We start from the raw sequence: 23,300 nt of genomic DNA, 5'->3' as shown, positions 1-23,300 counted from the left end.
TCAAGGATGATCAATGGAAACAGGATGCACCTGAGCTCAATTTCGAGTCTCTTAGCAAAGGGTCTGAATACTTATGTAAATAAGTTATTTATATTTATTTTGTGTATATACATTTTCAGGAATTTCTAAAAACCTGTTTTCGCTTTGTCTTTGTGGGTTAGTGTGTGTAGATTGATGATGAAAAAATGTAATTTAATAAATTTTAGAAAAAGGCTGTGAAGTAACAAAATGTGGAAAAAGTCAAGGTGTCTGAATACTTTCCAAATGCACTGTGTATTACATATTTCCTTCATCCAGAATAACTTGAGTTAACACTCGATACTTGAACTATGCGGTGTGTGTGTGTGTGTGTGTGTGTGTGTGTGCATCCCTCTGTCCATCGGTGCGTGTAACATCATCATAAAGGGGCCAGAGAGGGGGGGTACGAGGAGGCAGGGGGTGCCTTGAAATGGAGATGACAGGAACTTCCTTCTCCCTCCTTCACAAAGCGGTGGGCTGGGGTGGTGAGGGGAGCAGCGGCGGGGGCAGGATGGTGGGTAGACAGGGTAGAGACAGGGTGAGGGTAGTGCCAGGGTGGGGGGTCTTTGTGTATTGTTGGAGGTGGCGGCGGCCCCTCAGGGACTGTGGACAACACACGCCTGGTCCAGCAGGCCACAGCTTTGTCTGGGCTTGGAGGGCGGCCATGAGGGTAGGCTGGTAGGTTGTCCTGACAACTGTGACCTAAGACACACACACACACACACACACACACACACACACACACACACACACACACACACACACACACACACACACACACACACACACAGATATAAAGTACACATTTAGAGTACAAACATGTGCACGTGTACACACACACGTAAACACACAAACAATCAGTCAAACCAGATGTAGATATATTCTGCAGGGTGTGATACACAGTATGTTGATGATTATACAGTCCTATTCTGCAGGGTGTGATACACAGTATGTTGATGAGTATACAGTCCTATTCTGCAGGGTGTGATACACAGTATGTTGATGATTATACAGTCCTATTCTGCAGGGTGTGATACACAGTATGTTGATGATTATACAGTCTATTCTGCAGGGTGTGATACACAGTAAGTTGATGATTATACAGTCTATTCTGCAGGGTGTGATACAGAGTATGTTGATGATTATACAGTCCTATTCTGCAGGGTGTGATACACAGTATGTTGATGATTATACAGTCTATTCTGCAGGGTGTGATACACAGTATGTTGATGATTATACAGTCCTATTCTGCAGGGTGTGATACACAGTAAGTTGATGATTATACAGTCCTATTCTGCAGGGTGTGATACACAGTATGTTGATGATTATCCAGTCTATTCTGCAGGGTGTGATACACAGTATGTTTATGATTATACAGTCCTATTCTGCAGGGTGTGATACACAGTAAGTTTATGATTATACAGTCCTATTCTGCAGGGTGTGATACACAGTAAGTTGATGATTATACAGTCCTATTCTGCAGGGTGTGATACACAGTATGTTGATGATTATACAGTCCTATTCTGCAGGGTGTGATACACAGTATGTTGATGAGTATACAGTCCTATTCTGCAGGGTGTGATACACAGTATGTTGATGATTATACAGTCTATTCTGCAGGGTGTGATACACAGTATGTTGATGATTATACAGTCTATTCTGCAGGGTGTGATACACAGTATGTTGATGATTATACAGTCCTATTCTGCAGGGTGTGATACACAGTATGTTGATGATTATACAGTCCTATTCTGCAGGGTGTGATACACAGTATGTTGATGATTATACAGTCTATTCTGCAGGGTGGGATACACAGTAAGTTGATGATTATACAGTCTATTCTGCAGGGTGTGATACACAGTATGTTGATGATTATACAGTCCTATTCTGCAGGGTGTGATACACAGTATGTTGATGATTATCCAGTCCTATTCTGCAGGGTGTGATACACAGTATGTTGATGATTATACAGTCCTATTCTGCAGGGTGTGGCTTCTCAAAAGTTGTTCTAGTGTAACTGCAACGGGGAACGCCCAAATAAAACATGTGAATGCCTGTCCCTCTAGGACTGTAGTCTAGGACTGTCTGTAACTGTGTGTGTGTGAGGGTGTGTGCTTGTGTGTGTGTGTGTACATGTGTGTGTACATGTGTGTGAGGGTGTGTGTGTGCGTGTGTGTGTGTGTCTCCACCATATTCACCTGAAGCAGCTATCACTAAGGAATGCTGTCTCCACTTTTCATCTAAAGCAGCTATCACTAAGGAATGCTGTGTCCTCTATTCACCTGAAGCAGCTATCACTAAGGAATGCTGTGTCCTCCATTCACCTGAAGCAGCTATCACTAAGGAATGCTGTCTTCTCTATTCACCTGAAGCAGCTATCACTAAGGAATGCTGTCTTCTCTATTCACCTGAAGCAGCTATCACTAAGGAATGCTGTCTTCTTTATTCACCTGAAGCAGCTATCACTAAGGAATGCTGTCTTCTCTATTCACCTGAAGCAGCTATCACTAAGGAATGCTGTCTTCTCTATTCACCTGAAGCAGCTATCACTAAGGAATGCTGTCTTCTCTATTCACCTGTCTCCTCTTTTTTCTCCCTGTGCATCTTTCAACCCCAAAGTATCGATCTCAGAGAGAAACAGAGTACTCATTGATGACAGGACATGGCCAGTGCTCCTCCAAAGACATGCTTCTCATGCCACAAGGAGTCCCCTGATTTGGCCACGGGACTACTCCTCACCCCTCTCCTCACACCTCTCCTCCCCCTCTCGCCCTCTTTCCCCAGCATTCCTGCAATCAAAGACAGCTTTATTGTGTGCTGACTAATTGTGCCTGCCCCCAGAATGACTCCCAGGTAATGGTAGTGAAGGTTTCCCTCCCATTCCTACCCTCCCCAGTCCCTTTGGTCTGTTCAGCCAGTCATGAGAACATGGGGCCACGAGACTTGGTCCTCTCCCCCAACAAAGGGCCCTCTCACGGGCTAGGACCTGTGGTGGTGGTGTTGTGTGTGTGTGTGTGTGTGTGTGCGTGTGTGTGTGTGCGTGTGCATGTACGTGCGTGCCTGCGACAGCGACAGGGGGCTTCACCGTTGTGCCTCTCCAATTAAATGATCCTGTGGACAATACAGAGTCCTGGTAGACTGACACCTCCATTGACTGTGTGTCGGCAGAATTCTGAAGAGGCTGATTTTCATCCCAGCTAAAATAGATTCACCAAGAGGCCAACAATAGAGGGGACAATCCCTCTGTGTATGAGAATTGGAGAGAAGAAAAGAGAAGAATAGGCAGGAATGACAGCTGCATGGAGATTTGAAAGGTTTATTCTGGAGACTAAAGGAATGCTGGATGGGTCTGAGGATTGAGATACAGTATTTGCTCTATTTTAGGTCAAATACACAATAAAACAGTGAGTACTATCCTAGTTGTCACAACCAGGTACAAACTAATTTCTGTCTCAGACAACAGTGTTGTCATCACTGTCCCTGTAAAAGTGTTTGTTTAAGTAGAAATGCCTCAGTTACATCCAAAAGCATTTCCAATGCATCCAAAAGCAACGGAGGTCAAATTACCTCATGTGAGTCTTTCAGTAGGACTGTTCTGGCATATGGAAGGGCAAATCAACGAGGGGCTATGCCTTTTGTGTGAAATAATGAACGACGTGGATGGTGTGTTTCAAAACGCACTAGTGGAGTGGAATTTCCACGGACTTGCATTATTTTCCAGAGAGAGCATAGAACCCCATGGGGATTATCCCTTTTAAACCATGGCTATAATTTAACACAGTTGCTGCTAGAAATGTGTTCAACATCCACTGAAGTAGCTAGCAAGTTTACAAGCTAGCTACAGTTGTTGCCGTGGTAACCAAACAAACAGACTTGTTAGTTTAGCTAACCAAAACATCAGTCCTACCTTGCTATTATGAAAATTGAATTCAACACTGTCAATAATGTTTTAAATTCCACTTTTGCTTTCAAAACAGCTCAAACATAAGAGCATGTATGAATGAACTACAGCCATTGAATTCTACCGTGTAAATATGCCGTCTGCTTGGTCAAGACGCGGCGGGACAAGGCAGAGACACGACACTCTGCGGAGTTCATTTCTCCAAGGTAATGTACAGAACGGAGGTGTTTATCTCGCTTATACCACAGTTGTCAAATAAAATAATATGAAAGCACACATTTACTGGTAGAAATGCATTTCTATTTTCACGTTTTGGTTGCTAGAGACGCGACCCAGTCGTTCGTTCTTTCTGTTCCATGGCAACGGTTTTATTCCTGGCTAGCTAGCTAGCTACGGCTAACACATTCACGACCGACCCTGCAGACAGAATAACATCAAAGTAGCTGTATTCTTTTGGCATTCATTTGGACACATCCATAACAATGAGCTGATAATGCCCGATTTTACCTGGCATAGCTAGAAACGCTTGCCTTCTCGTCAGGACACTACACTGTTCATTACGAGGAGATCACATCGCATATCAAACACTAGGCTAAAAGCTAGCTAAATAGTTTGTTGCTAGCAAACCTACCAATATGAGAACCAAATTCAAAAATGTTTGTTGCTGAAAACAGCTGGTCAAACTAGAAATGTGGGAGTATTTGACAGGCGTGATGGCTGCAACAGTAGGGACCAGAGCAAGTCATGTCCATCACTCACCACATTAGCTTGTCAGATGTTCCAAAAAAAAGATGTCTCTTCAGTAACAAATCAATACTATCTAGTTTTTTTGTCATTGGACCTGCATTTACAATGTATCCGATTTCAGTTTGTGTGGTTGTTTGTTTAGCTTTCTGTAACTTTGTAGCAAGTACAGTCTGCGTGTGTAGGTGCATATTGCGTCGTGATAGAAAGGTGTCCGATATATTTTCCAACTGTCCCTTTATCTGGTTTTAATGTCCACTCTAGAATGGCTAATCAGAAACAAGTATTCAACAATGCCATGGTATAAACATTACTAATGATTACTTCATGTGAGTCTTTCAGTAGGACTGTTCTGGTATAAACATTACTAATGATTACTTCATGTGAGTCTTTCAGTAGGACTGTTCTGGTATAAACATTACTAATGATTACTTCATGTCAGTCTTTCAGTAGGACTGTTCTGGTATAAACATTACTAATGATTACTTCATGTCAGTCTTTCAGTAGGACTGTTCTGGTATAAACATTACTAATGATTACTTCATGTGAGTCTTTCAGTAGGACTGTTCTGGTATAAACATTACTAATGATTACTTCATGTGAGTCTTTCAGTAGGACTGTTCTGGTATAAACATTACTAATGATTACTTCATGTCAGTCTTTCAGTAGGACTGTTCTGGTATAAACATTACTAATGATTACTTCATGTGAGTCTTTCAGTAGGACTGTTCTGGTATAAACATTACTAATGATTACTTCATGTGAGTCTTTCAGTAGGACTGTTCTGGTATAAACATTACTAATGATTACTTCATGTCAGTCTTTCAGTAGGACTGTTCTGGTATAAACATTACTAATGATTACTTCATGTCAGTCTTTCAGTAGGACTGTTCTGGTATATACAGTCATAATGATTACTTCATGTCAGTCTTTCAGTAGGACTGTTCTGGTATATACAGTCATAATGATTACTTCATGTCAGTCTTTCAGTAGGACTGTTCTGGTATATACAGTCATAATGATTACTTCATGTCAGTCTTTCAGTAGGACTGTTCTGGTATATACAGTCATATATCCAGGGAAAGATCCCTAAAGTACTCACTCTGTACTACTCAGAGTGACAAAATCTGCTGTGGCTATGTTGGTTTTATTAAATGCATTATTTTACAGACCAATGCATACTTTTTCCAATTAAAAGAAAAAAATCCAATACAAATTTGAACTATCTGGTACCAAAATGTATGAAGGGTTTCTTGAATGAATTAATCCCAAATACACAATATAGTTATTATTAGGTAAATATGATGTAATTACCGATTCAACATACATTTGAAAGGCTGGTCATGGCTCACATCAACACCATCATCCCAGACACCCTGGACACACTCCAATTCACATACCGCCCCCGGCTGCATCACTGCTTGGTATGGCAACTGCTTGGCATCCGACCGCTAGGCACTACAGAGGGTAGTGAGTACGGCCCAGTACATCACTGGGGCAGAGCTCCCTGCCATCCAGGACCTCTATACCAGATGGTGTCAGAGGAAGGCCCTAAAAATTGCCAAAGACTCCAGCCACCGAAGTCATAGACTGTTCTCTCTGCTACCGCACAGCAAACGGTACCAGAGCACCAAGTCTAGAAACAACAGGACCCTGAACAGCTTCTACCATTAGACTGGTAAATAATTAACCAATAGCTATCAGGACTACCTGCATTGACTCTTTTGGCACTAACTCTTTTGACTCATTATACGCTGCTGTTACTGTTGATTATCTATCCTGTTGTCTAGTCACTTTACCCCTACCTACAGTATACTGCTGTTACTGTCTATTATCTATCCTGTTGTCTATCTATCCTTTACCCCTACCTACAGTATACTGCTGTTACTGTCTATTATCTATCCTTTACCCCTACCTACAGTATACTGCTGTTACTGTCTATTATCTATCCTTTACCCCTACCTACAGTATACTGCTGTTACTGTCTATTATCTATCCTTTACCCCTACCTACACCTACTGCTGTTACTGTCTATTATCTATCCTTTACCCCTACCTACAGTATACTGCTGTTACTGTCTATTATCTATCCTTTACCCCTACCTACAGTATACTGCTGTTACTGTCTATTATCTATCCTTTACCCCTACCTACAGTATACTGCTGTTACTGTCTATTATCTATCCTTTACCCCTACCTACAGTATACTGCTGTTACTGTCTATTATCTATCCTTTACCCCTACCTACAGTATACTGCTGTTAATGTCTATTATCTATCCTCTAACTCTACTTACAGTATACTGCTGTTACTGTCTATTATCTATCCTTTACCCCTACCTACAGTATACTGCTGTTACTGTCTATTATCTATCCTTTACCCCTACCTACAGTATACTGCTGTTACTGTCTATTATCTATCCTTTACCCCTACCTACAGTATACTGCTGTTACTGTCTATTATCTATCCTTTACCCCTACCTACAGTATACTGCTGCTACTGTCTATTATCTATCCTTTACCCCTACCTACAGTATACTGCTGTTACTGTCTATTATCTATCCTTTACCCCCTACCTACAGTATACTGCTGCTACTGTATATTATCTATCCCTTACCCCTACCTACAGTATACTGCTGTTATTGTCTATTATCTATCCTTTACCCCTACCTACAGTATACTGCTGTTACTGTCTATCTATCCTTTACCCCTACCTACAGTATACTGCTGTTACTGTCTATTATCTATCCTTTACCCCTACCTACAGTATACTGCTGTTACTGTCTATTATCTATCCTTTACCCCTACCTACAGTATACTGCTGCTACTGTCTATTATCTATCCTTTACCCCTACCTACAGTATACTGCTGTTACTGTCTATTATCTATCCTTTACCCCTACCTACAGTATACTGCTGTTACTGTCTATTGTCTATCCTGTTGTCACTTTATCTATACTTATAAAGTATGTACATATCTAACTCAATTACCTTGTATCCCTGCACATCCACTCAGTACTGGTACACCGTGTATATAGCCAAGTTATCATTGACTCAGTACTGGTACCCAGTGTATATAGCCAAGTTATCGTCACTCGTGTATTTATTCCTTGTGTTATTATTTTCTATTTTTTTTTATTTCTGCATTGTTGGGAAGGGTCCATAAGTAAGCATTTCACTGTTAGTCTACACAAAGCATGTGACAAATAACATTTGATTTGATTTAAAGACCCTAAAAATACCGGCTGAAACATGGCATACTAAAGATCTTGAGACATGCCAGCTGAAACATGACATGCTAAAGACCCTGAGACATGCCAGCTGAAACATGACATGCTAAAGACCCTGAGACATGCCAGCTGAAACATGACATACTAAAGACCCTGAGACATGCCAGCTGAAACATGACATGCTAAAGACCCTGAGACATGCCAGCTGAAACATGACATGCTAAAGACCCTGAGACATGCCAGCTGAAACATGACATACTAAAGACCCTGAGACATGCCAGCTGAAACATGACATGCTAAAGACTCTGAGACATGCCAGCTGAAACATGACATGCTAATGACCCTGAGACATGCCAGCTGAAACATGACATGCTAAAGACCCTGAGACATGCCAGCTGAAACATGACATGCTAAAGACCCTGAGACATGCCAGCTGAAACATGACATGCTAAAGACCCTGAGACATGCCAGCTGAAACATGACATGCTAAAGACCCTGAGACATGCCAGCTGAAACATGACATGCTAAAGACCCTGAGACATGCCAGCTGAAACATGACATGCTAAAGACCCTGAGGCAAAGAAGGGGGCAAAGGGGGAGTGCCAACATATGACAGAGACAATACCAAAGAAAATGTGAAAAACACAAACACCAGAGAAGAGAACACAGATTCAAACTCTGACACAAAAACAAACACCACACACACACACACACACACACACACACACACACACACACACACACACACACACACACACACAGACACACACACACACACACAGTTGGAATTGATTGAGCCATACAGAACAACTCTGTCTGTATGTCGTTGCTATATAGCTGTTGAGTTTTCTCTGAGAGAGGGAGATGAAGAGAGATCAGGCTCTCTGTAGCTTGTGGCTCCCTGCCCTGGTTTGTTATGCTGCTGATTTACTCCTTGGTTACCTACTTCTCCAGGTCCAAATGTTTTGGCCCCAAAGCGTGATGGTTTCTATAGCTACTTCACGTCACACACATTCCCATGCAGTCACAATGCTGGCACAGGCTCATTGAGAGCTTGAATCTCGCCTAAGACTGCAAATATTTGGATATGTCAGTCGGTGTAGCTTGTTTTGGAGGTGTTGTGGTGTGTGTGTGTGTGTGTTTGTGTGTGTGTGTGTGTGTGTGTGTGTGTGTGTGTGTGTGTGTGTGTGTGTGTGTGTGTGTGTGTGTGTGTGTGTGTGTGTGTGTGTGTGTGTGTGTGTGTGTGTGTGTGTCTGTGTGTCTGTGTGTCTGTGTGTCTTTGTGTGTGTGTCGGTACATGCGTGTGCGTGAATATGATTAACAGCAGAACAGCAGTGAACAAGATGGCGCCGAGAGAGATGGTCGCCTCGCTTTAGGTCCTTAGGAAACTATGCAGTCATTTGTTATTTCATGTATTATTTCTTACATTGTTAGCACAGAAAATCTTGTGTGTTATTACATACACCCGGGAAGAACTACTGGATATAAAAGCGATGTCAACTTACCATCATTACGACCAGGAATACGTCTTTCCCAAAGCAGATCCTTTGTTCGGACCTCCACCCTGGACATGGGATCTAATCCCAAAAGCAGGTCCAAAACAACGCGGTCGCGGCAGGAGAGGCAGACGGAGCGGCCTACTGGTCAGACTCAGAAGGCGAGCTCACCATCCACCGCTTCCGAGCATATTACTCGCCAATGTCCAATCTCTAGATAACAAGGTGTACGAAATTAGGGCACGAGTTTCCATCCAGAGAGACATCAGAGATCAGAGATTGTAACATGGCAGACCTGTCTGTCCCATGCGCCTTCACGTCTGACACCAACAGGTCAGAGTCGATAGGAGGGAGAGGGGGATGAGTTACGCTGATCTGTGGTCCACAGCAGCCCCACTATATTACCAGACAGAGTAAGGACAGTTTCAAGGCCCTGGAGGATAGCACCACTTCCAGCACTAAGCAGATATTCCTAAGGCAGTCATAATATCTGTTTCTTAGTGACTAGCCTATATGAGGAAGAGTAGACAACGGAAAACTGTGTTATACACTCTATACCATGGTAGTTAGGGCTGTGTTATACACTCTATACCATGGTAGTTAGGGCTGTGTAATACACTCTATACCATGGTAGTTAGGGCTGTGTAATACACTCTATACCATGGTAGTTAGTGCTGTGTTATACACTCTATACCATGGTAGTTAGTGCTGTGTTATACAATCTATACCATGGTAGTTAGTGCTGTGTTATACACTCTATACCATGGTAGTTAGGGCTGTGTTATACACTCTATACCATGGTAGTTAGGGCTGTGTTATACACTCTATACCATGGTAGTTAGGGCTGTGTTATACACTCTATACCATGGTAGTTAGTGCTGTTAAATACACACTATACCATGGTAGTTAGGGCTGTGTTATACACTCTATACCATGGTAGTTAGTGCTGTTAAATACACACTATACCATGGTAGTTAGTGCTGTGTTATACACATATAAGTAGTAGCTGTGTTATACACTCTATACCATGGTAGTTAGTGCTGTTAAATACACACTATACCATGGTAGTTAGGGCTGTGTTATACACTCTATACCATGGTAGTTAGTGCTGTTAAATACACTCTATACCATGGTAGTTAGTACTGTTAAATACACTCTATACCATGGTAGTTAGGGCTGTTAAATACAGTCTATACCATGGTAGTTAGTGCTGTTAAATACACTCTATACCATGGTAGTTAGTACTGTTAAATACACACTATACCATGGTAGTTAGTGCTGTGTTATACACTCTATACCATGGTAGTTAGTGCTGTTAAATGCACACTATACCATGGTAGTTAGGGCTGTGTTATACACTCTATACCATGGTATTTAGGGCTGTGTTATACACTCTATACCATGGTAGTTAGGGCTGTTAAATACACTCTATACCATGGTAGTTAGGGCTGTGTTAAACACTCTATACCATGGTAGTTAGGGCTGTGTTATACACTCTATACCATGGTAGTTAGGGCTGTGTTATACACTCTATACCATGGTAGTTAGGGCTGTGTTATACACTCTATACCATGGTAGTTAGGGCTGTGTTATACACTCTATACCATGGTAGTTAGGGCTGTGTTATACACTCTATACCATGGTAGTTAGGGCTGTTAAATACACTCTATACCATGGTAGTTAGGGCTGTGTTATACACTCTATACCATGGTAGTTAGGGCTGTTAAATACACTCTATACCATGGTAGTTAGGGCTGTGTTATACACTCTATACCATGGTAGTTAGGGCTGTTAAATACACTCTATACCATGGTAGTTAGGGCTGTGTTATACACTCTATACCATAGTAGTTAGGGCTGTGTTATACATTCTATACCATGGTAGTTAGGGCTGTGTTATACACTCTATACCATGGTAGTTAGGGCTGTGTTATACACTCTATACCATGGTAGTTAGGGCTGTGTTATACACTCTATACCATGGTAGTTAGGGCTGTGTTATACACTCTATACCATGGTAGTTAGGGCTGTGTTATACACTCTATACCATGGTAGTTAGGGCTGTTAAATACACTCTATACCATGGTAGTTAGGGCTGTTAAATACACTCTATACCATGGTAGTTAGGGCTGTTAAATACACTCTATACCATGGTAGTTAGGGCTGTTAAATACACTCTATACCATGGTAGTTAGGGCTGTGTTATACACTCTATACCATGGTAGTTAGGGCTGTGTTATACACTCTATACCATGGTAGTTAGGGCTGTTAAATACACTCTATACCATGGTAGTTAGGGCTGTTAAATACACTCTATACCATGGTAGTTAGGGCTGTGTTATACACTCTATACCATGGTAGTTAGGGCTGTGTTATACACTCTATACCATGGTAGTTAGGGCTGTGTTATACACTCTATACCATGGTAGTTAGGGCTGTGTTATACACTCTATACCATGGTAGTTAGGGCTGTGTTATACACTCTATACCATGGTAGTTAGGGCTGTGTTATACATTCTATACCATGGTAGTTAGGGCTGTGTTATACATTCTATACCATGGTAGTTAGGGCTGTGTTATACACTCTATACCATGGTAGTTAGGGCTGTTAAATAAACTCTATACCATGGTAGTTAGGGCTGTGTTATACATTCTATACCATGGTAGTTAGGGCTGTGTTATACACTCTATACCATGGTAGTTAGGGCTGTGTTATACACACTATACCATGGTAGTTAGGGCTGTGTTATACACTCTATACCATGGTAGTTAGGGCTGTGTTATACACTCTATACCATGGTAGTTAGGGCTGTGTTATACACTCTATACCATGGTAGTTAGGGCTGTGTTATACACTCTATACCATGGTAGTTAGGGCTGTGTTATACACTCTATACCATGGTAGTTAGGGCTGTGTTATACACTCTATACCATGGTAGTTAGGGCTGTGTTATACACTCTATACCATGGTAGTTAGGGCTGTTAAATACACTCTATACCATGGTAGTTAGGGCTGTGTTATACACTCTATACCATGGTAGTTAGGGCTGTGTTATACACTCTATACCATGGTAGTTAGGGCTGTTAAATACACTCTATACCATGGTAGTTAGGGCTGTGTTATACACTCTATACCATGGTAGTTAGGGCTGTTAAATACACTCTATACCATGGTAGTTAGGGCTGTGTTATACACTCTATACCATGGTAGTTAGGGCTGTGTTATACACTCTATACCATGGTAGTTAGGGCTGTTAAATACACTCTATACCATGGTAGTTAGGGCTGTTAAATACACTCTATACCATGGTAGTTAGGGCTGTGTTATACACTCTATACCATGGTAGTTAGGGCTGTGTTATACACTCTATACCATGGTAGTTAGGGCTGTGTTATACACTCTATACCATGGTAGTTAGGGCTGTGTTATACACTCTATACCATGGTAGTTAGGGCTGTGTTATACATTCTATACCATGGTAGTTAGGGCTGTGTTATACACTCTATACCATGGTAGTTAGGGCTGTGTTATACACTCTATACCATGGTAGTTAGGGCTGTGTTAATACACTCTATACCATGGTAGTTAGTGCTGTGTTATACATTCTATACCATGGTAGTTAGGGCTGTGTTAATACACTCTATACCATGGTAGTTAGGGCTGTGTTATACACTCTATACCATGGTAGTTAGGGCTGTGTTAATACACTCTATACCATGGTAGTTAGGGCTGTGTTATACACTCTATACCATGGTAGTTAGGGCTGTGTTATACACACTATACCATGGTAGTTAGGGCTGTGTTATACACTCTATACCATGGTAGTTAGGGCTGTGTTATACACTCTATACCATGGTAGTTAGGGCTGTGTTATACACTCTATACCATGGTAGTTAGGGCTGTGTTATACACTCTATACCATGGTAGTTAGGGCTGTGTTATACACTCTATACCATGGTAGTTAGGGCTGTGTTATATACTCTATACCATGGTAGTTAGGGCTGTGTTATACACTCTATACCATGGTAGTTAGGGCTGTGTTATACACTCTATACCATGGTAGTTAGTGCTGTTAAATACACTCTATACCATGGTAGTTAGGGCTGTGTTATACACTCTATACCATGGTAGTTAGGGCTGTGTTATACACTCTATACCATGGTAGTTAGGGCTGTGTTATACACTCTATACCATGGTAGTTAGGGCTGTGTTATACACTCTATACCATGGTAGTTAGGGCTGTTAAATACACTCTATACCATGGTAGTTAGGGCTGTGTTATACACTCTATACCATGGTAGTTAGTGCTGTTAAATACACTCTATACCATGGTAGTTAGGGCTGTGTTATACACTCTATACCATGGTAGTTAGGGCTGTGTTATACATTCTATACCATGGTAGTTAGGGCTGTGTTATACACTCTATACCATGGTAGTTAGGGCTGTGTTATACACACTATACCATGGTAGTTAGGGCTGTGTTATACACTCTATACCATGGTAGTTAGGGCTGTGTTATAGACTCTATACCATGGTAGTTAGGGCTGTGTTATACACTCTATACCATGGTAGTTAGGGCTGTGTTATACACTCTATACCATGGTAGTTAGGGCTGTGTTATACACTCTATACTGTCATGACGTTGGCCACTTTGAGTACAGGGAGGACAGTTGACCCCCTCCCCCCTTGCACCATCCCCCAACCTACCTCCCCCCACCCAGGCCCTGTGTGAAAGGGTTGTAAAATTCCAGAGGAGAATCTTACAACCACATGGCCCAGTTGAGACACAGAGGGGTCCCATAGAGAGACACAGGAAATTCTTCCAACTCACAGAATTGGGGAATCAAATGACATTTGTGTTCTGGAGAAGGTATGGAAGATTGGTGAAGAATCCAGCTACGAACTGGTCCGCTTGGTACAATTTTGTGATACTCAGAAGAGACAATATAGCCATATTACCATAAAATGGTTTATATAATAGCCTCAGCCTTGAGACTTGAATCCACATGGTTGTACAGAATGTATTAATAAGGATAAAGCTATTTGTAATACATTGAGATGCTATGTACTGATGTTAATGTGATAGAATTATATTTCTGTACCAAGCTTAACTCAGTCATCGGCACGCCCCCAGGGACACAGACAGGACCAGGTGTCATGTGACATGTTCACTATAAAACTATACCCTGATCTACTTTTTTCAGACCCGGCCTCCACTCCATTGCGAGTTGGCCAATAGGTTTGACCATCCAAGTACTCTACTGAAAGTGAACTATACCACGTGGTTAACTTTTAGACTATTCATACCGACAGAATAAGAACAAGTCTTTGATATTAATTATTAGTCTGCAGCTAAGTAAATTATATAATTGAACGCGAAGACCAACGAAACATCCATTCTATAACGACATTAATGAATGTTGCTTTGAAAGATCCATTCTAACCGAGAGAGAGAGAGAGAGAGAGAGAGAGAGAGAGACGCGGACAAAACTCTCCATCAGAACGACGCTCCAACAAGGATCCCGACGACACACTGAGCGTAAATATATATTGATTGCAATTGTTCCCGAATGAGTGAGCGTTCAATTGTCAATTGTTAATATTGATGAACTCTGTGTACCTCCTCAGCTGAACATTTTATGACCCATTGTTCTACAAGACACCAGACATGCCTGTTTTAGACCACTAGGGCACATTACCAATTCTTTGTGACGATAATTACTGTTTGTATACTTTCTGTGAATTAATTAGTTTAGTAAATAAATGATTTTAAGACAATTGATGTATGGATGATTTTAGTAAAGACTTGGTACACGTGCAGATACAACAATTTATGACGTTTGGAATGAGACTGGACGCGAGGTAAAATACACCATTTAAACCAGAAGATAATCGGCCTATACTATAATAGAATATAATATATAATGTTATAATATAGGAAAGTTATATTAGGAAAATTATAGCTTTGTAATCTGAATATTTTCCTTGGTGCCCCGATCTCCTAGTTAATTACAATTAAACGATTAATCAGTTTAATCGCGTGATAATAATTACAGGGAGTTAATTGATAAACATGTCTTCAGTTTAATGGTACCCCAAAGACACGACAATACCATGGTAGTTAGGGCTGTGTTATACACTCTATACCATGGTAATTAGGGCTGTGTTATACACTCTATACCATGGTAGTTAGGGCTGTGTTATACACTCTATACCATGGTAATTCGGGCTGTGTTATACACTCTATACCATGGTAGTTAGGGCTGTGTAATACACTCTATACCATGGTAGTTAGGGCTGTGTTATAGACTCTATACCATGGTAGTTAGGAGGATGTATACTGTGTTCAATCACCATATCTACTGGTTAGTGAATAATTAGGACTCTTGACTATGGGGATATGTGGTTGTAGAACATGGAATCACGTGGAATCGTGTTCCATGATGTTCTCGGGCTATTAAGGCATTCTCCAACCAGACACCCCTAGAGGATTGATTGAGGTATTGGCTCTAACGCCAGGGGGTGAGAGAGGGAGAGGGGGAGGCTGAAGGACTGATGGATAAAGAGAAAGGAGAGACGTAGAGAGATGTTAATTCTCTGTGTTTCTGGGTCAGAGCCTAATTGATTTGCTGATTAGTGGTCCATCAAGCTGAAACACAACCTGCTGCTTTAAACAGGGAGGGAGGGGGAGGGAAGGTCCTCGATATGTTGCTTTTTACAATGACAGCAGTACTTCTGGTAATAACAATGACCATTTTCTATTCATATTATTAAAATGAGTATGATACAAAATGATTAGGGTCGGTCACTTGAAAAAACGATTGGATCCCCATAATCCGGTCTATAAAAACTAGAACTATGATAACAGTACCTGGAATATTATACGGTTGGAGATACGATTAACAAAGTTAGACATTTTGTCAAAGATGATTTAATGTGCTGTCTTTTGTTTCCGCAACAGGGAATTGAAAATACAAAGTAATTAATCTTTACAGTAATTAAATAATGTAAATTGTTCTGTTTAATTTACGGTATATTCATCAATTGGGAACAAATTAGATTTCCTTTGAGCATACACAACACAACATACACAAGAAGTGTCAGGGGAGAATATATTATGAACCCCATCAGGGAATATCCATGTATTCATTATGTAGGATAGAGCTGGGTTTTCATGCAGTGCATACGTAGACATTATCACCGCAATGATCTCTTCAGCAGTAGAACATCTCCCAGATAACATCATGATCTCTGAGGAGGATGGAAACCACATCTATCGGCAGCTTTAAACATTTAAGGACGACCACAAGAAGAAGAGGTCCTGTGTTAATATTGCTGTGATACATCTGGATGTTTCTTTATTTAACCGTTATTTGATCTCAGTGTAACTGAATGTGCAACACACTGTGGTCTAGTTGAATGTTGTCGTAAATACAACTACAATAAATAGAAATAAAAATAAAAAAACATGGTTTTAAAGACAACAAGAAATAGCACTTCTGTTGTCAATGATATTCTGGATGGAGATCTTTTAAGATGAGATGAAAACCAATGATCGAATAAAAACCCTGGCTGTCAATAATCCTGGTATTTAATAAACACTTTTTTTAAGATGAGATGAAAACCACAGTGACCTCTGGACTTTCCCCTGTTGTGTTTCAACAAAGTTACTAATAACTGGGCTTCTTCCTGCCAAGAGTTTAGGTTGAATGTGATGGCTTTGGCTTTAGAAAAAACAACTACAAGACTGTACTGATTAGAACACAAATATGTCTTAATCATGACTGACAGATACGTTGGTTTGTGGACTAGGTTTTAACCTAACAGCTTGTTGACTTTTTCCAGGTTTGTGGCTGTGTGATTTTTAGAGGTGGTTTGTAGAGACGTCGACCGTACTGTAGTGACGTGTGAGTTGGCGTGTTGTTAGCATTAGCTAAATAGCCTGAGGCTGTTTTGGTATGCATGTAGCAGCAGAAGTGGCTTAGTACACAACACACACACACACTTAGGAGTACACACACACACCTCACTGATAGATGGAGAGAGAGAGGGGATAGAGAGTACAGTCTTCATACTTCATACCGACCGATACTTGTTATTGCAGCTGATGACAAATGAATCCCTGTGGAAGTTTGTCCCTGTCAGAAACATGATCCAGTCAGACTATCTTCTCTGACATTTTACTGAACTAGGCTAGCATTAGGCTTCTAAGCTTCTTTCTGCTATGGCTGTTTAAGCTTCCTATCAAAACCACCATCTCTCTCTCTCTGAGACACCTGACACCTGACACACTATAGCTCAGTGTTTCACAAACTTGGGCCTCTGGACCCCAAGTGGTGCACGTTTTTTATTTTTATTGATTATATTTATATTGATTCAAAGTATGATATCAGGTCAAATAAATTGTGAGGCTTTTTAAAAAAAAACTTTTAGTCCTGTGCCATTGGACAATATTTTCCCGTCACTGATGCCTAAAACATTCTTAAACATCACTCCAGACAACTACATGAAAAGGGTGCATTGACCACATACAATCAGGTTCTCATCGTCCAGAAACAAAATGGTGACAAATGAAAAACACTTTAAAAAGCCAGCTTCAGAATGCAGCTGGAGACAGGCAGTTCCTTTGATATTTCACCCTTACATCTCCCCATGTTTCCCTTCAACAAGGGTGTCAATTCAACCGGCTGCGGTAATGTGGGGACAATTTAGCTGCTAGCTGGAGGGGGGGGGGGGGGTCTCTGTCTCTCTCAGTCTACCGCCTCTAAAGAAATAATATTGTCCTGTGTTTGGTCTGTGTTTGGGCTTGATTCAGGTCAATGCCTTTCACCAATTTGGTCGTCGTTAAGGAGATATTTTGGTTTGTGGAAGGTAACATTATACCACCTCGCTAGTCGTTGATCGCTCCCCATAGGGCCCCATTCACTCTGTCCACACACACACACACACACACACACACACACACACACACACACACACACACACACACACACACACACACACACACACACACACTCCACTAGGTCAAGGAGAAGCCCCATACATCTGCAATTACGGTACTTTAAATAATTCCAGTAAAGTGGAGCCTTCATTTAATTATTCAGTCTTTTGGTCTTCAACAGTAGTTCACTACACATTGTGACATCACTCACAGATAAATGTCTTTCAGCAGCTTTGTAAAAACCACAGGAGGAAAAACACACAACTTGTTGACGTTATAAACGGACACACACAGCTGGTCCATGTTAATAAACAGACACACACAGCTGGTCCGTGTTAATAAACAGACACACACAGCTGGTCCGTGTTAATAAACAGACACACACAGCTGGTCCATGTTAATAAACAGACACACACAGCTGGTCCATGTTAATAAACAGACACACACAGCTGGTCCATGTTAATAAACAGACACACACAGCTGGTCCATGTTAATAAACAGACACACACAGCTGGTCCGTGTTAATAAACAGACACACACAGCTGGTCCATGTTAATAAACAGACACACACAGCTGGTCCATGTTAATAAACAGACACACACAGCTGGTCCATGTTAATAAACAGACACACACAGCTGGTCCATGTTAATAAACAGACACACACAGCTGGTCCATGTTAATAAACAGACACACACAGCTGGTCCATGTTAATAAACAGACACACACAGCTGGTCCATGTTAATAAACAGACACACACAGCTGGTCCATGTTAATAAACAGACACACACAGCTGGTCCATGTTAATAAACAGACACACACAGCTGGTCCATGTTAATAAACAGACACACACAGCTGGTCCATGTTAATAAACAGACACACACAGCTGGTCCATGTTAATAAACAGACACACACAGCTGGTCCATGTTAATAAACAGACACACACAGCTGGTCCATGTTAATAAACAGACACACACAGCTGGTCCATGTTAATAAACAGACACACACAGCTGGTCCATGTTAATAAACAGACACACACAGCTGGTCCATGTTAATAAACAGACACACACAGCTGGTCCATGTTAATAAACAGACACACACAGCTGAACCATGTTAATAAACAGACACACACAGCTGGTCCATGTTAATAAACAGACACACACAGCTGGTCCATGTTAATAAACAGACACACACAGCTGGTCCATGTTAATAAACAGACACACACAGCTGGTCCATGTTAATAAACAGACACACACAGCTGGTCCATGTTAATAAACAGACACACACAGCTGGTCCATGTTAATAAATAGACACACAAATGCTGGTCCATGTTAATAAACAGACACACACAGCTGGTCCATGTTAATAAACAGACACACACAGCTGGTCCATGTTAATAAACAATGTGACACTGTGAAGTCTGTTGTGTCTGTTCACACTCTGCTAACATTACCAGACCAGTGATGGCATGTATATGAAAACTACATAAAGACAGAAGTTGATGGCTCTAAATTGTGTACACATTCAGAGGTCTATTTATGGGGGAAAAGATTTTAGCTTACAGGAAGACATGGGAACTTGGTCAGCACAAAACCTATTCATCCGTTTTTCATCACTACATAACAGATCATTCATAACACTCCTCTTTCAGCCTCTTTAGTGGGTAGTCGTAATACTACAAATATAAATGAGCTGTTAGCTAAAGCTGGTTCAAAATAATAAATTCTCAGTGTTCTGAAACGTATGTTTTTGTTGTACAACGTCCCCGTCCAAATAAACTTGAAATAAATCAAATAAATGATAACATGGTCACAGTAGTAGGGTGTGTAACTAAGGATATAGGACAACAAAAAAAAGCTAAGTCTGTCATAACAAGTAGCTTTAATATGACCCTGACACCATAACAACAAACCTGCCTGACTGGGCCAGGACCTTGTCTTTAATACCCAAGATTTGCTCATCAGACTGAAAATGGCTGAGCTTCATGTATTAAACATCACAGGAATGGAGTGGCCTTGCATTTCAGATGAGGACCGAGTGTACATGCCGTACGCCCAGCTTCTTAGGTAGGCTGTTACGAAACGGACCAACACCCGGAATCGTCCGTTTATAGTGCCAAACATCCACACCAGTCAGCCCATCAGGGTTAATAAATGATAAGGAAAGAGGCTTTTCTAAGGCTCGGCTATGGGTGTCTCCCAAATGGCACCCTATTCCCTATATAGTGCACTACTTTTGACCAGAGCCCTTTGGTGATCCCTATGGGCACTATATAGGGTATCGGGTGGCATTTGGGACGCGGCTTAGATCTCAGGGTTAAGACATTCCTGGACGGTATCGAGCTGCTTCTTTCCTAAAACTGTCTTTTGGGAATCCAGTGTTGTGTGACAGAAGACGTGGGGTAATTCACTGGCAGCAGGTGGAGTAGGCTTTGGAACAGCGGCCTCAAGCCCATTGAAACATGTTTTACAGGTATGTTTAAATTAAAGGGGGGGAGGAGGTTACATCACACAGAGGAAATTCAAAGATATGGAATCTGATCATCAGTGCCATCTCAACAAAACAAATAGGTACATGAAGCCTTTGCTTTGGACTGGGTTTGTTCTTACACACTGTCTGCTGATAGAAACTCACAGGGTAGCAGACAGTGTAATCTGCTAATTGAGAGATGCAGTAGAGTGAGGAATGGTTGAGGGGTGTTTTCATTTCATGCTCCGATCGCTTCCCCCACTGAGCTCCAGTCCTGTGGCTTGCATCATGAATAAATTGAATATACTCTTACTTACTAAACGACTAAATAGGTCTACAGTGACACGCTACTGAGGTGGGCTTGCTCTCCACACTGAACACGTTCCACAGAGCAGTGTCTCCTGGAAACAACACAGAACAAGCTCCACAGAGCAATGTCTCCTGGAAACAACACAGAACACGCTCCACAGAGCAGTGTCTCCCAGAAACAACACAGAACACGCTCCACAGAGCAGTGTCTCCCGGAAACAACACAGAACACGCTCCACAGAGCAATGTCTCCCGGAAACAACACAGAACAAGCTCCACAGAGCAATGTCTCCCGGAAACAACACAGAACACGCTCCACAGAGCAGTGTCTCCCGGAAACAACACAGAACACGCTCCACAGAGCAGTGTCTCCTGGAAACAACACAGAACACGCTCCACAGAGCAGTGTCTCCCGGAAACAACACAGAACACGCTCCACAGAGCAATGTCTCCTGGAAACAACACAGAACACGCTCCACAGAGCAGTGTCTCCCGGAAACAACACAGAACACGCTCCACAGAGCAGTGTCTCCTGGAAACAACACAGAACAAGCTCCACAGAGCAATGTCTCCTGGAAACAACACAGAACACGCTCCACAGAGCAGTGTCTCCCGGAAACCACACAGAACACGCTCCACAGAGCAGTGTCTCCCGGAAACAACACAGAACACGCTCCACAGAGCAGTGTCTCCCGGAAACAACACAGAACACGCTCCACAGAGCAATGTCTCCCGGAAACAACACAGAACAAGCTCCACAGAGCAGTGTCTCCCGGAAACAACACAGAACAAGCTCCACAGAGTGTCTCCCAGAAACAACACAGAACACGCTCCACAGAGCGATGCTTCCCGGGAGCAACCTCTGAATGCAAACATTTAGTTCAACAAAATCTTATCAGGTAATTTAGTCTCTGTAAATGGGAAAGTAAGAAACCTTAGGGATTCAAGTTTAGCCTACTTGTTTTGACACTTTGACGACAACTTAGTTAGGTTTAAACCAAGCAACATAAAAAAGTAATTGATGCAGGTTATTACACTAAGATAGCATCACACACACACACACACACACACAAATTACAAGTTGCCTGAGCTTGATTAGCCACTCAGTAGGGCATGTCCAACAGAGGAAAGAAAGTAAAGGTAAGCAGTGAAACCAGGCTCATGTATGGACCTGTACAGGTAATGGAAGAACCCTGTGCAGAAGAGCATAGAGCAAGCCTACTGTACCTCAATAGTTGTTCAGAGAGACATAAAGCATGATCTACTGGGAGGAAAGAACAAATAACATCTATATCTACCTCAATGGTCAGAGAGGTACTTTTGACATTATGTAGAGCTGTCCGTGTTCTGAGGCACAAAGAACGCTGTGCTGTGAGGAGGAACAGAAAGAACACAGAATATCTCCTATCTTCTATTGTTCAGTCGCTATGCAGATCAGCCAAGCGAACCAAGACACAAACAGACTATTTGGAGTTTGGAGAATTTCCATGTTGCCATTCCAAATCTGGAGGTTTATCAGATAAATATTTGATCAGACATCCATTAATTTAGTTGTTATCATGCCTTATGTATAGTCCTCCCTCGTTTAAACCCTCTACCCTGCCCTAAACATACTTTTAAGTTTAGTTGGTATTCAGTGAAATCTCAAACTGCTTGGGATAAACACTTGAACTGTGCAGTCAGCTTTCTTTATTCGCTCTATTCTTCATTGGGCGAGGGTTCATGTTGAGAAAGTCAGTCCCAAATGGCACTCTATTCCCTATGGGCCCTGCTCAAAAGTAGTGCACTATAAAGGGAATAGGGTGCAGTCTCTAGGGCCGTTCAGCAAGATATTCTTCATACAATTAGCTGCAGTAGGCTGGGATCCGAGTCTGTCATAACAATTCAGGGAAACTCTCCCGGTGAACGTGTTTATGTTTGGGTAACATAGCTCTATTTTCTGTCAAAGTGTTTATACGGATAGGTAATGCAGCTCTACTTAATGGCAAAGTGTTTATAAGGATAGGTAATGCAGCTCTCTTTGATGTCAAAGTGTTTATAGTGCTAGGTAACGTAGCTCTATACCAGGAGAAAGTGTGTATAAGGCTAGGTAACGTAGCTATTTAATGTAAATGTGTTTATAGTGCTGGTAACGTACCTCTGCAGGTCAAAGTGTTTAGAAGTTGGTAACGTAGCTCTATTCCAGGTGAAAGTGTTTA

At 41.6% G+C, this 23,300-nt stretch overlaps 1 long non-coding RNA gene across 2 annotated transcripts; it reads right to left on the bottom strand.

Moving 5' to 3' along the window:
- Nucleotides 1-254: 254 nt before the first annotated feature.
- Nucleotides 255-4,886, bottom strand: LOC106577314 (uncharacterized). 2 transcript variants are annotated; one of them, XR_001322103.2, is made up of 2 exons: nucleotides 4,679-4,886; nucleotides 255-720 (listed from the first exon to the last, which is right to left on the bottom strand). It is a non-coding gene; the product is annotated as an uncharacterized lncRNA (long non-coding RNA). The 2 variants fall into 2 exon arrangements; XR_006760578.1 differs by lacking the exon at nucleotides 4,679-4,886 and adding an exon at nucleotides 3,104-3,616.
- Between the last annotated feature and the right edge of the window lie 18,414 nt (nucleotides 4,887-23,300).

The sequence above is a fragment of the Salmo salar genome, chromosome ssa18, assembly GCF_905237065.1.
Source record: "Salmo salar chromosome ssa18, Ssal_v3.1, whole genome shotgun sequence".
NCBI classification, from domain to species: Eukaryota; Metazoa; Chordata; class Actinopteri; order Salmoniformes; family Salmonidae; genus Salmo; species Salmo salar.
The sequence above is the reverse complement of the archived record's forward strand: the minus strand, read 5'-3'. Positions and strand labels throughout refer to the sequence as shown.